The sequence below is a fragment of the Vicugna pacos genome, chromosome 14 (genome assembly GCF_048564905.1).
Source record: "Vicugna pacos chromosome 14, VicPac4, whole genome shotgun sequence".
NCBI lineage: Eukaryota > Metazoa > Chordata > Mammalia > Artiodactyla > Camelidae > Vicugna > Vicugna pacos.
The window spans coordinates 54,104,102-54,117,160 of record NC_133000.1 but is presented as its reverse complement, the minus strand read 5'-3'; the positions used below and the strand labels follow the sequence as shown (position 1 = coordinate 54,117,160).

The window sequence follows — 13,059 nt, the reverse complement described above, 5'->3', positions numbered from 1 at the left end:
TAAATAAATAACATTTTATATTTGGAGTTCCTCATGTGTCTATACCATATCTGCTATGTCTCCCTTTTGTTCCAGAAGTGACCACTGTCACAACTTCAGATGTATCATTCTAATGTATGTTCTTTTGTAATTTTAGTATCTCTGTTTCTGTAAAAGCTGCTTTTTCAACTTGTATATTTAAATATAAAATATGGTTATGGATATATCATTTTTAAGATTTTTCATTCAAATTTTTGCTCTGAATTTATCTAATTAACATTAAGTCAGCTCTAGATAATTCATGTCCATTAGATTATTGTATGAAAATACTGCAACTTACTCATGCATTTTCTTGCAGATCAGCATTTACGTTTCCTGGTTTTCACTATTAAAGTTGTGTGCAAACTATTTTTTCTCACTTCTCATTTTACACATGTGTGAGAGTTTGCCTGGAGCATATACTTTAGTCAACTGGACCACTAAAATTTCTACTGATACATGACTTCTTGGATCTTTCTGGAGTTTGTCTCTATCCTCTGCCATGACAGTGTCTTAGCTCTAACATGCTATATACATATTGTTCATCTGTTCTGATTAGCAGGGTGACAGTAATGTGGTGGACCATTGTGCTATTTCAAGTGGTGCATGTGATTCAGGTCTTTAACATACTATGACAGAAAGGGAGACATTTAATAACACCCTAGCTCAAGAGTGTACCTGTAAACTGCTACTCATTCCAAGAGAATGAGAATCGTTTCCCAGTTCCTTTTGCAACAGGGGCAAACGCACATTTTTCACTAAATCAATAGAATAGGCACATACCATGTCCTGCAGACCTTGTTAATCAGCTATAGCAAAGACACCACATCAGGCATAATGGCTGCAATTATAGCTTATTATTTGTTTGACCGTATGACAGTCCACTTCATTCATCCTTCAGGATCATTGTGGTTTTTGCAGGAGTCAAGGCTGGCAAATTAAACGAAGATATCAAGGAAGCCACCACTCTTGCATCCTTTAGCATTTAAGGGTGGAATCAATTTCTGTCATTCATTATTGTTTTGATTTAGTATATTAACCAGGGGAGGAAATCCATTTCGAAAGCTTCCACTTAGCCATTCTCACTATATTAGCCCTTAATCCAAAGAACAAAGACCCAAACCACAGGGCTGTATGGATTATCTGGTTTCTTTGTTCTATTGTGCATCTAGGGACTATGTTCTGTAGATCTAACGCAACTACTTTGAGCTGGCTGGGCATGGGACTTCATTCATTATTTGTCTGTCATTTAACCACACTCTATACTGATAAATTTGCTTCCTAGGTCAGAAATCAATACAGGAACCTGCCACACACAAAATATATTTAACTATGCTATATAATCTGAGGCTGGATAATTAACCACAGGGGTGATTTGAAGTCTTACTATAATCACTGCTTGTCAGACTCAAGTCAGGACTTCATCTGTCATCCAACCTTCAAAAATTTCTCTTCAGATTAGTAGCCCACTTATTTCTAAAGATTAGTGTAAATTCAGGGTCAGCATTTAATAATGCCCAACAGTTCTAGCAGTCCCTTTCTCTAGTATATAGTCACCCACATATATGGCTGCAGGACAAATTTGTGGTGTGTAGCAGAGGTGGTGTTAAGAGCACTTCCTCAAAGTTTTTGTATTCTCCCTTTATCAAAGTTTCCTAGTCTGTGATCTGGTTGTTTTAATTGAGTAAGAACCCAAGGATCCTCACTGTATTGGCTGATGTTTTGTGTCTGCCAATCAGGCTTCCAAATAAAATACTACTACTAATTGGCAAATAAAAATTATTATTATTATTATATTATTATATTATTAAAATTATTATTATTATTGGCAAATAAAAATTATTATTATTATTATAGGTTCACCACTCCAACATGAAATTGGTGAAATGTAGATCCATCCCCAGAGCAGCTGAAGTGTTTAAATTTAAAAATCTTGTGTCTGTGTCTTCCTTCTTCACTAGGCCTATAGCTCACCACAGTACATAATGATATTTGAAAAGAGGGCTGTGTGGCAGGAATCTTCCCAACTCCTTTTCATGATGTAGACTTTTTTTGGGCCCCCAGCAGGCCCAGGTTTCAAAAAGTAGACCTGGCCCCAATCTCTTTCCTGCCATGGGAGGCAAACCAGTGCCACCACTGCACAATCCCACTTCAGTTATCTGTGAATTAAAATGCCATCTCTGCCTGTCTTGGGGATTTTTTCTCGTCTTCAGATATGTTGCTTTTTCTGTAGCTCAGTTATCTTAGGGATTTAACTCCATTATATTTGTTTAGTTAATGTCATGTGTTGAAGCAGAGGGAGTTATTACCAGAGCAGGAACTCACTGTAACATCTTAACTGTAAGTATCAGCATACATTTTATGGATGGGTTGAAATTCACACTTTTTTTCCCTTCAGAATATTGAAATAAAATTCAGGTGTCAATATGCTCATATTACAATTTAACACTTATTAAATTTATTTATTACTTAGAAATTATTTTTAAGATTGAACAACCTATGCAGATGTATTAGCTTCCTATTTCTGTTATATCAAATTACCATGGACACAGCAGCTTAAAATACAATTTTCTCACAAATCTCATGTCAGAAGTTCAAAGTGGATCTTGCTGATATTAAAAATCTATAAAATTTATAGGTTTCAATATGACTGCATTTCTTTCAGAAGGTTCTAGGGCAGAATATGTTAACTTTTCTTTTTCAGCATCTACAGCCCACCTTTTCCTTGGCTGTAGCCACATTTCTCCACCTTCAAGACTGGCAAGATGAGGCTGAGTCATTTTCTCTGAGTTCTTTTTTTCTGCCTTCTCTCTGATTCTGACTATTCTGCCTCCTTCCAAATTTAAGAGTCTTTCTGATTATATTGGGTCCACTGGGGTAATCCAGGATAATCCTATTTTAAAATCAGCAGATTAGCAAATTTAATTCCATCTACAACCTTTCCTCCCCCTTTGCCATGTGACATAACACTGTCAGAAGGTCTGGAGATTAGAATATAAATTTTTGGGAAGCCATTATTTTGCCTACTGTACATGGTTTGGGAAAGAACTAACTAGTTAGAAATATATTTATAGGAAAACTAAGGGGCATTGATACCTTATATAATCATTTGGTATAAATATTTTTAAAGCTGGGGAATTCTTATATAGAAGTGTAAAGCAAAAAGATGATTTTAAGTAAGTTAATCACAGCCTTCATATCGGGCAATTCTTTTTATATATTTCTACGTTTATAGAGAGAGAGTAGAAATGCTCTCTTCTTTGGTGGAGGTTGCCAAGGAAAACTTGGTTTCTTGTCCTGGGATAGCACTTTCACTTGAGATTTCTCAGGAAGCTACTACTTGTAAATCTAAGTCACAGACAGGAACAATAATCTCATCCCCTGCAGCATAATCTGTAGAATCACCAAACTGCTGCAACACTTCACAGTTTTTTCATAAAGAATGTTGCCTCGTATGTTGATTTGTACTAAATGTGATTTAAAGACAAAGCAAGGAACAAGGATCCATTCATTCATTCACTCAACATAATGGTTTTTAGCATTTATGTCTTGCTTGAATCATGTTGTTATTTATTGTGAATACAGTGATGATGAACAACAAGACTTTATATCTGACTACAACTTCACTTTTGTTTTAATCTGTAGAAAATAAGCAACCAAATACATATGCTGAGATCTATAAATTCTGTTGCATTTTGTTTATTTGTTAGTTTGTTTGGTTTTTTTTTTTTTTTGGTAGTGGTATTGGTTTTAGTTTATCCAAATTTGCCTATATTCACTGCCAGTAAATACTGTTGGGTTGATCCTGATTGTATTATTGTCTATCCATTATTGTGTCAGTACTTTGTGGCAAAACTAACCTTGTATGTTTAAAATACAATGTTATTATGACTGAACTTTTATTCTACTTAGTTGAGTGTAAGCACGTAAATGTGATTACAATGGGAAACATGGTACTATCAATTGGATATTTTAACTGATTTCTCATTCCACAAGCTACTACAAATAGCTGTAAGCACTATGGCAAAGCAGAATTTGTTACTGAGTTTAAATTATTCTTGCTCCTGAATATTTGGTGTAGTATATGTTCAGAAAATTTTCAGTAAAAAACAGATTTTTTAGAAATACAAAAGTATATAAATAAACGTATGAAATGATATTTAGAAATATTCAACACACAATGACTTTTCTGACTTTTAGATTTGTCAACTAGAGTTATTCTCACACCTTCCACATTGTAAAATTTGCTAGTTTTACCCCTTGAATCTGTTTTCTTCCTTTTCCATAGCATTGCATTTATATTGAGCACATAACCTATTCAGAATACATAATGTATGCCTCATGTCTTTTTGTATGTTTTGTAGCAAGCTTTGTCTATATTCTGGCAAGGGATATAAGTGGAATTAAGGTGTACAATTTCCTGATTGTTTCCTTAGTAGGTAGGACTCTGCCTTTTAATTTCTGCTTTTGCCTTCCTGCTGGCTGCTATAAAAACCAGGTGGTCAGCCATCATGTACTATGTGATTGAGAGACATTCCATAGAGATTGTGAAGTCACATACAGAGGGAACTGGACTCCAGATGACTTCATGAAGCTGACTGTCTTACTAGCTCACATTTTTATGTGTCAGAGAAATTAGTTTCCTGTTTTTAACTTCTCTTATGTTGGGTCTCTATAACTCTCAGTTGATGTCATATTCTAACTAAGCCATTTCCAATGAAGGGGTTTAGAAGTTAGCAATAAAAATACATATACACACTTTATTAAATGTTTTCCTTGAAGTAATTAAGACCATTTCAAGCTTGGTTTTACTGAAACCTTTGTAGGTCTATAATTGATTACTAGTGTAGTGAATTTGCTCATATAAAGTTTTCTAAGAATTTTTCTTAATATGGTCTATTGAATATTTTATGTTTTAGTAGTCTTGGGACTTCCTAATATGTCAACTCAGTTCAGTAGGTCAATACAATTTCAACTCTGGCCAATAAATTTTAACCCATCCTTTAATGCTAAAAATTAGATTTTTAAAATGTACTATGAAAATTCCTCTTTTGATACAGGATGAAAATTTTTAATGAGCTGCAGCAGAGGAATCTGATCTGTGTGCATTTAGTTCTACCTTCACTGAAAACATGGTTTAATATCTCATTTAATACCTTGTATCTCAACCTTTTTTTAATGTAACTTCCTGAGAGGGAGATAATGTTCTTCTAGGCATTCTGAAAAATGTTAAATGCAATGAAATAGTATTTTGATTTTTATAGAGGTAAAGTTGATATTATTTCCAAATAAAGAAAAAAAAGATTTATTTTAGAGATTGAATTGCAAAATAATTAGAACAGAAGAGATATTTAAATATAATTTTAAAAGACTACAATTTCTACCTAAGAAAAATATTTTATTAAATTTGTTATATTAAAAAAATATTAAAACTAAATTAACATAATATTTACACAGAAAAGAGTCACCACCATTGGTGGTAAAAGTTTGAAGATAGTAAAGCCTCAGAAAAATCATTTTTGGTGGATCAACAAATCTATAAACAAAGGAATGTAGTAGGATGGCTATGATCTTTAAGGCATAGACATCAAGATAAATCCAATACCTTTATGGCAGTAGGTTGCCAGAGATCATTTCAAGTGAATCAATGTTTAGAATCTAAGTTTTTCTATATGTACTCTTTTCTAAAAGAGATCTGCCTGAAGTGTTGCCTGTTCAATTGTGATTTCCCAACACCTCTTTTACAATCTCCCTTTTTATTCTACAAAAACAAAATAAAACAAAACAAAAACAAGCAAGAAACACACCATACTCATATTATCAAACTTAATATGATGCATTTCTAGAGCTTTCTAGGACACATACACACACACACACACAATTTGCTTCTAAATAAGATTTCTATTAGAGCAAAGAAAAAAATATTGAGGGGGATATTAATTGATTTCATAAAAATGACAAAATCATGGCAAGACTCTACGCATTAGCTAGTGGATAGCTATATTAAAATAAGGATTCAGAAGTAATGTGCTTGTCATGAAGGTACTTATTAAAATTTCTATTTGAATTGAAAAATGAAGTAAGTTTCTGACAGAAAGTAAATGTGATTTAGCTGATTGGTTTGATTATGGAGGCTGGCCTTGCCAATTACTTCATATGGTGGACATTTCTGTACACTGAAGAAAATAAATCTGCTGCTCTAAAATTTTAATTAAACTTTATTTAAAACTTATATATAATATACAACATGCCAGAAATTATATTTTTGCAATTTTATAAATGTGGGAAAAATTTATTCATTAACCTAAAGATTATTGAGGGACTTTATGGTTATTCACAGTACTACTGTAAAGTATGAAAGTAAAAATTCCTGAAGGCTGTCAACTGAAAAAAAAAATTACAATCTAAAAGTTGAGAATTATGTTTTATTAGATGATCTTACTGAGGACTACAGCCCCAGAAAGGAGTCTTTCAGATAGCTGTAGGAGCCAATTCCCCAGATGCAAGGAAGGCACCAGGTTATAGAGGTGTTTAGTGAAAAAAAGGTAATTGAACATCAGAAGATTTTTGCTAATCACAAAACAAACAAACAAAAACCCCAAAACAGACACCTCAAGTTAATGATTTTAGTGCATTTCTATATGTGGGAAGATGCAAGAGTCTGGGCTTATTAAAATTGTTCCTTTGATATACACGTTAACTATCTAGAGCCAGTATCCTGTTTTTCTCCATCCTGAATTCCTTCAGGGTGCACAGGTGGCCACAGTAGCTGATGGCTTGATGGCTGACACACTGAAAGGACTGGTGACATTCTTTGTTCACAAGGCCATTAATATAGTTTTGCTCTTTTACCATTTTGATGTTGGTGATGATGGATTAATAGTAGTACCTGTTTGTCGTACATTGTAACTTACTCCCACAGAACTCAGCTGCTTGAATGGAGCAGAGGAAAAACAGGAAAGTGTATCGATCCATGTTTGGATTTTTATCACAGAGGACAATGAAATAAGGGGCAAGTGAGGTTAGGATATTATGAGTGACTAAAGTACTTAACCACTGCACTTAATTAGACAGGAAGAAGGGTAAGATAAAATTTGGGATCAGTGGATATATTTCTGATGTTTATGTATTATATATATAATGTTTAGGGTAAGTAGAGAAAAAAGTAATTGAAGAGCTCATTTTTAACTTTTAAAGGACTATTTGTATTGGGGTTCTCTGGGAAGAGGTGGAGTTGTTAAGAACATGGTTAATTCATACAGTGATGTGATAATTTAGTATTATTTGGTAATTCACTATCTGCAATAGTCATTAAGACACAGGAATCCTCTTAACTACCCCTTAGTTACAGGTCTGGGGAAGTTTTAAACAGCTCATGGTCTTTCACAAGAAGGTTTGAACTTCCTAGGATAAGTCTTATCCCAATTGATCCATTTTACTTTGACAAAATTATAGTTTTTCTTTGGAAACCATATGTTCCATGGGTGCTAAAACATTAGGTAGATAGATGGAATCAGTCTTAAGGCTCAGCTCATTATTAGACTCTAACAAAGATCATCCACCTGCTGGATAAGAGTAGAATCAGATGGAAATTTAAAGTCCTGGTGGTCCCAGCTGAAAACTTGTCAATTTAAGAGAGAACCTCAGTAGATCACCTGCACTACATAGATTGATTTATCCAGGAAAGAGCAAATGAATATAGCTATTTTAATTCAAAGGGACACTATAGAAATCAGACCTGCAATTGCAAAATATGTAGTTCTAAGTTTGAGTATAAAACTGTAACTGAGCAGGATGCTGTGGGGGCCCTCCCAGGTGCAAAAGCCTTTCCATGTTCCCCATTTCTTGTTTGTGGGAAAAAGGCTCAGTCTTCTTAACCTTCTCTGTGTTCCAAAGGGCAGACTCAAACAATTGCTAATTAGGAAGGTAAGGTAATGCAGAAAAAAAGGAAGAGCTGTCAAGAAACAATAGTACAGCAATAGGGCAGAATCTTGATTCCTCCTCAAGGAATATACATAACAATATCTTTGAGTTCTTCTGTAGGAACTAAGGCTCCCACCCAGGTGGAGGATGGTAACTTCAGGCTGAGCACAAGGTTTCTGGAACATGACCCTGTTACCTCACCACCAACCAATCAGAAAAAACAATCTGTAGCCCTTACCTGAATTTTGCCAATAAAAACCGTTCTCTGAAAACCATCGGGAGTTCAAGTTTTTTGAGCAGGAGCCACTCATTCCCCTTGCTTGGCCCTGCAATAAAACTTTCTCTGCTCCTGAGGTGGGAAGCCCCATAAAAAAACCAGCAGGGCCCCCAAGCAGGGCCACTACTCACATGCTGGCACCATCCTGTTCCCTGGCCCAGAGTATCTATCTCAATTTTTGCCTCTGAAATGGCTTACTTACCCCTAAAATTCTATTGGTTCCCTGAGTTCACTTCTCATTGGTTATTTCCTTCACTCCTGATTGGTTATTTCTCTCACTCCTGATTGGTCTATTTCTACAAAGCTTGTTCCTGGTTGGCTAATTTCTGCTATACTTCATTTGCATATGATGTTGCAAAGTGTAAAACTGTCAGCCTATAAAGGCCTGTGTAAACCTACAGACAGGGTCCAGAAGCTTGGAGTGTTAACTCCCCTGGGCCCGCTGGTGTAATAAACCTGAGTTCTCCAACTCTCCGAGTGCTGCTTGGTCTCTCACCAGGATCCAGGTTGCTGTCACAACTGAGCTGTAACACCGAGCTGTAACACATTTTTCTGCAACACTCCAAACTCTGGCCTTTCAGTTTGTTTGGCCTCACTGCACATCGGGTACAGGAACTTGCATTCAACAACAAAACTGTAAGAAAGAAACACAGATTCTAGAATTGTTCCCCTAAGTGATCCTTTAATAAAGAATTCTTATAATTTAATAATACAAAAAATATATAACCTCATTTATAAAAGTGGACAAATGACTGGAATAGATTGTGTGACCGAAAAATTATGCAAACCATATCAGTAAACAAAGAATGCTGAAACCATAAAGTCATCAGCCACTGCCACCACACCCCAGTGAAGACAAGCTTGCAGCCCAGCATCTGCAACCACTCACAATGGTGCACTCAGAATAATAAGGACAAGATACTGGCTCTAGATAGCAGCTAGATGCTTGTCAAAGGAATGAATTCAATGAGCCCAAATGTTTGCTTCCTCCCATGCATAGAAAAGCACTAAATTCTTTAACTTAAAATGCCCGGTTTTCTTTAGATAACAAGTAATCTCTATTTGTTCCAACTACTGGGTCTTTGTTGTAAAGCTCCTATATATCCTAGCTCCTCCCCTACCTCTTCAGAGCAGTCCCTTAGAGCGATCTGAGAGGCTGTCATCCCAGCTCAAGTACTCATAACTCTCAACTTTTAGGCTGCGCACTTATTTCAGTCGACAATAGTTTTCGAAAGAAGTTATATATGAAGAGCAAAGCCATGAAAAGATGCTTTTCATCATTTATCACTATGAAAATGCAAATTGTACCACAATAAAAAGGTATTTCACACACATTTGGATGGCTATAATCAAAAAGACATATCATAACATGTGCTATTGAGGGTGTGGAGAAATGGGAACACTCATGCACTTCTATTGGAAATGTAAAAGACTTCAGTCAGTTTAGAAAACAGTTTTTCAGTTCTCCAAAATGGTAAAGACAGAGTTACCATATGATCTACATCTAAATATAAATTAAAACATTTGTGTATATAAAAAATTGTACACAAATGTCCATATGAAAATTTTACTAATAGCCTAAAAGTGGAAGCAACACAAATTATGATGAATGGATAAACACACTGTGGTTACCCATACAATGAAATATTACTTAGCAAAAAGACATAAAGTACTAATAAATGAATCATGAAAACATGGGAGAGCATGTAGCAACAAAAGCACATTGTATGATGTCATTTTTATAAAATGCCCAAAAGAGACAAACCTATTGAGATAAAAAGTAGATTAATGTTTGCCTAAGGGCTGGAAGAGTCAGTGGTGGGTGGGGAGGGGGAGGAAGAGGAGTGACAGATACTGTATTTGGATTTAGGGTGGAGGCTGATGAAAATCTTCTAGACTTACTTTGTGGTGATGGTTTTACAATGCTGAATTTAATAAAAAATATTGTACACTTTTATTTCAAATAATGCAGTTCATTATCCTAAATAAATTAAACACATATGTAATATTGGAAATTTTGCTGCTTTTCAATTCTTAAGGCACCTTTCAAACAATAAAGTTTGTTTCTATCAATTTTTTTCAAATTGGCCATTAAAATATTATCTATAGTGATATTATGCCATTTAAAAGATAAGTATAGAAATATAGGTTAAAATCCATTTATAAATTAGTAGTTGGTCCTAGAAGGGGCATAGACTAAAATTCAGACTGAAATAGACATATTTAAATTGTTACTGAAAATACAAAAATTGTCTTGAGACCCTCAATCTAATGGCATTTTCAACTGCTTACTCAAGTAATTTTCACTTTGTTTCAGAAAGAAAGCATTTTTACAGAGATCTACCTCAGATTCAGATGTTTCCAGACAAAACAAAATTATGAAAAGTATAAATTTTTACTAAGTGAACTTAGGTAAAGTCTTACTGAGGAATCCTGATATAAGATTTTTCATTCATCAAATTTGGCTTGAAAAGTGGGTCTATCTTCTTTTCTATATACTTTTACAGACAAATAACAAAAAGGATAAGGACAGAGAGAAACTATAATAGTGTATTTTACACAAAGAAGCTTTCATATCTGATCTGATAATCAAAGTATTTTTTAAAGTTTTTTTTTTAAATCTAAATCCTTTTTTATAAAACTTTTTTCTGTTTCTTTTTTTTTTAAATCAAAGATACAAAATTCACTTAGTATTTGAGGAGATTTTAAACAAACAAACAAACAAAACTGAAACTTGAACCCAACAAAATTAACCATAACCATAATGTTCTAAGAGGTACTCAAGCCACATGCCCAGGGGCTTGCAAAGAGAAGTGCTATTCTGTGTTAAAGGTCTTGGGCTTTAGTGATAAACAGAGCTTGATTGATTCTCTGTGGTCCTCTAAGATTGTTAAACCTTGGATTTCAAAACATAATACTTAAACAACTTGATAAGGTTTGAACAGTCTTAGAGATAATCATCTGATACTATACATGGAAAAGCTGAACACTTTGATATTTATTTAAATGAGGTTTGGGAAATTTCCTGAAATACGCAATAAAACGAACAATCGTCATCCTCCTGGGCAAGAGTGTCTGGAATAGTAGTCATAAATCATGTTGATGAAGATAGTAGAATGGTATTTGTAAAGACAGCAAGTGAGTAAGTCATGCTAATGATAGATGTAGGCTAGGTGGAGTATCTAGTTTCAGTTCTGATGATAAAAAGAGAAAACATTTTGGAAAATTGAAGGTTACAATACAGAAGTACAGACTACAATAAATATATGGGTATTTTTGAGAAGCACCATCAAGTAATGTAGAAACAAAATTTATTAAAGTCTAACAAAGTATTCTGCTAAATAGTAGGATCCTTGAGGCCAGAGGTTCTTTTTTGTTAGTTTTTATAACTCACTGAATTTAGCACATACACACATATGCACACATTACAAACACATTTGAATAAAGTTTAGTTTACCTCATGGGAATACAGGATGCACTTGGTGACCAGAGTAGAATGCAGAAGCAGAGGTTACTTTTAGATTGTTCATATAAATTATCATGAAGGGAGCTCCATAAAAATGTACTGATTGACTGGATGACATAAAAAACAAAACAAAACAAACTTCAAATGCACATTTCAGAAAATATCTTAAAATGCATTTTGATCTCTTCTCAGGTTTTCTGTTTATAAAAAAGGAACGACCATTTGTTCATTTTATGGTATTGAAACCATAGTTTCATTATTGTTTATAAATTCTTCAGAAGCATAATTGTACAGGTTATAAGCTACTGTACTGCAAAAATATTAATACAGAGTAATCTCAATTAAATAGAGTTGGGAGACCAGAAAGGGGAGCTCTCAAGAATTCTGACAACAGCAGAGCCCAACAGGAAGAGAGACTCCTCTTCTTTCCTGGCAAGGACTCAGCCAATGAAAAACCTGGACTCTTTGTTTGCTACAGTCCTCCCAACTTCCTTTTTCTCTTTTATAAAAGCATTCTCCTTCCCTTGCCCAGAAGGAACTTGCACATGGCTGCCTTAGCTGCAGACTCTGAATTGCAATTCTCTGCTGATCCTGAATAAACCCACCTTTGCTGGACAAATTATCTGGCAGTCTATTTATTTCAGGTCAACTGTGCTATCCTTGAGACTGGATGCATGAGAAAGCTAAATGGTGCTATAATTGGCATGTAAAAATCCTATCAACCCAGCTCTGAAAAAATTCCTAATTTTTACGTTGGGAATCCACAACCAATAATTCTTCAAACTTCTCTCATCATTGGCTTATCCTGTCTTTTCCCCTTACTTCTCCTTTTCATGTATGTGTAAAATGAATTTGATTCATATCACCAATGGATTAAGCTGAGATAATGCCATAAGAAACATGGAAAAGGGTGAAGTAAAGAGATATTATACAAACAAGGCATTCAAAGCAGAGCTGTAAATATGACAGTTGTCTCAGCCAAGCAGTGCCACATCAGTGAGAGGTCAAGAACTGTCTTCCAAGACAGAAGTCAGAAAAACAACAAAAAAGAAATCTAGTTCCATAGAAATGGGGGTGAGGGTGGGGGGTTGTGTAACAGTAAATCTGGGGAACAGGTATTTGAAGCTAAAGAAATGTCACAGTCACATTAAAACAGCAGAGATAAGTAATTGTAAATCACTCTAAAACATACAGTGAGATTGTATATGAAACAAAAAGAAAATTTAAATTATCTCTATTCTTAGGCAAAGTACTTCCATTATCTCTAATACAGCAAACTCTAAAATGTATTTTCTGCTTTATTGCAATGCACTGCAAATGGCCCAGATCAACATTTTGAAATTTTAAGTAGATTCTTTAGCCTTCTAATAGGATT

General features: G+C 34.6%; 1 long non-coding RNA gene across 1 annotated transcript in view; it reads right to left on the bottom strand.

Annotated features, from left to right (window-relative positions):
* Positions 1 to 8,185: 8,185 nt before the first annotated feature.
* The window catches only part of LOC140701160 (uncharacterized), a 144,726-nt gene continuing 139,852 nt past the window's right edge, over positions 8,186 to 13,059 (bottom strand). Inside the window, exons 3-4 of the long non-coding RNA XR_012080068.1 lie at positions 11,676 to 11,791; positions 8,186 to 8,852 (exon numbers count right to left, since the gene is read on the bottom strand). This is a non-coding gene — a long non-coding RNA (uncharacterized lncRNA). The remainder of the gene's footprint in view (positions 8,853 to 11,675; positions 11,792 to 13,059) is intronic.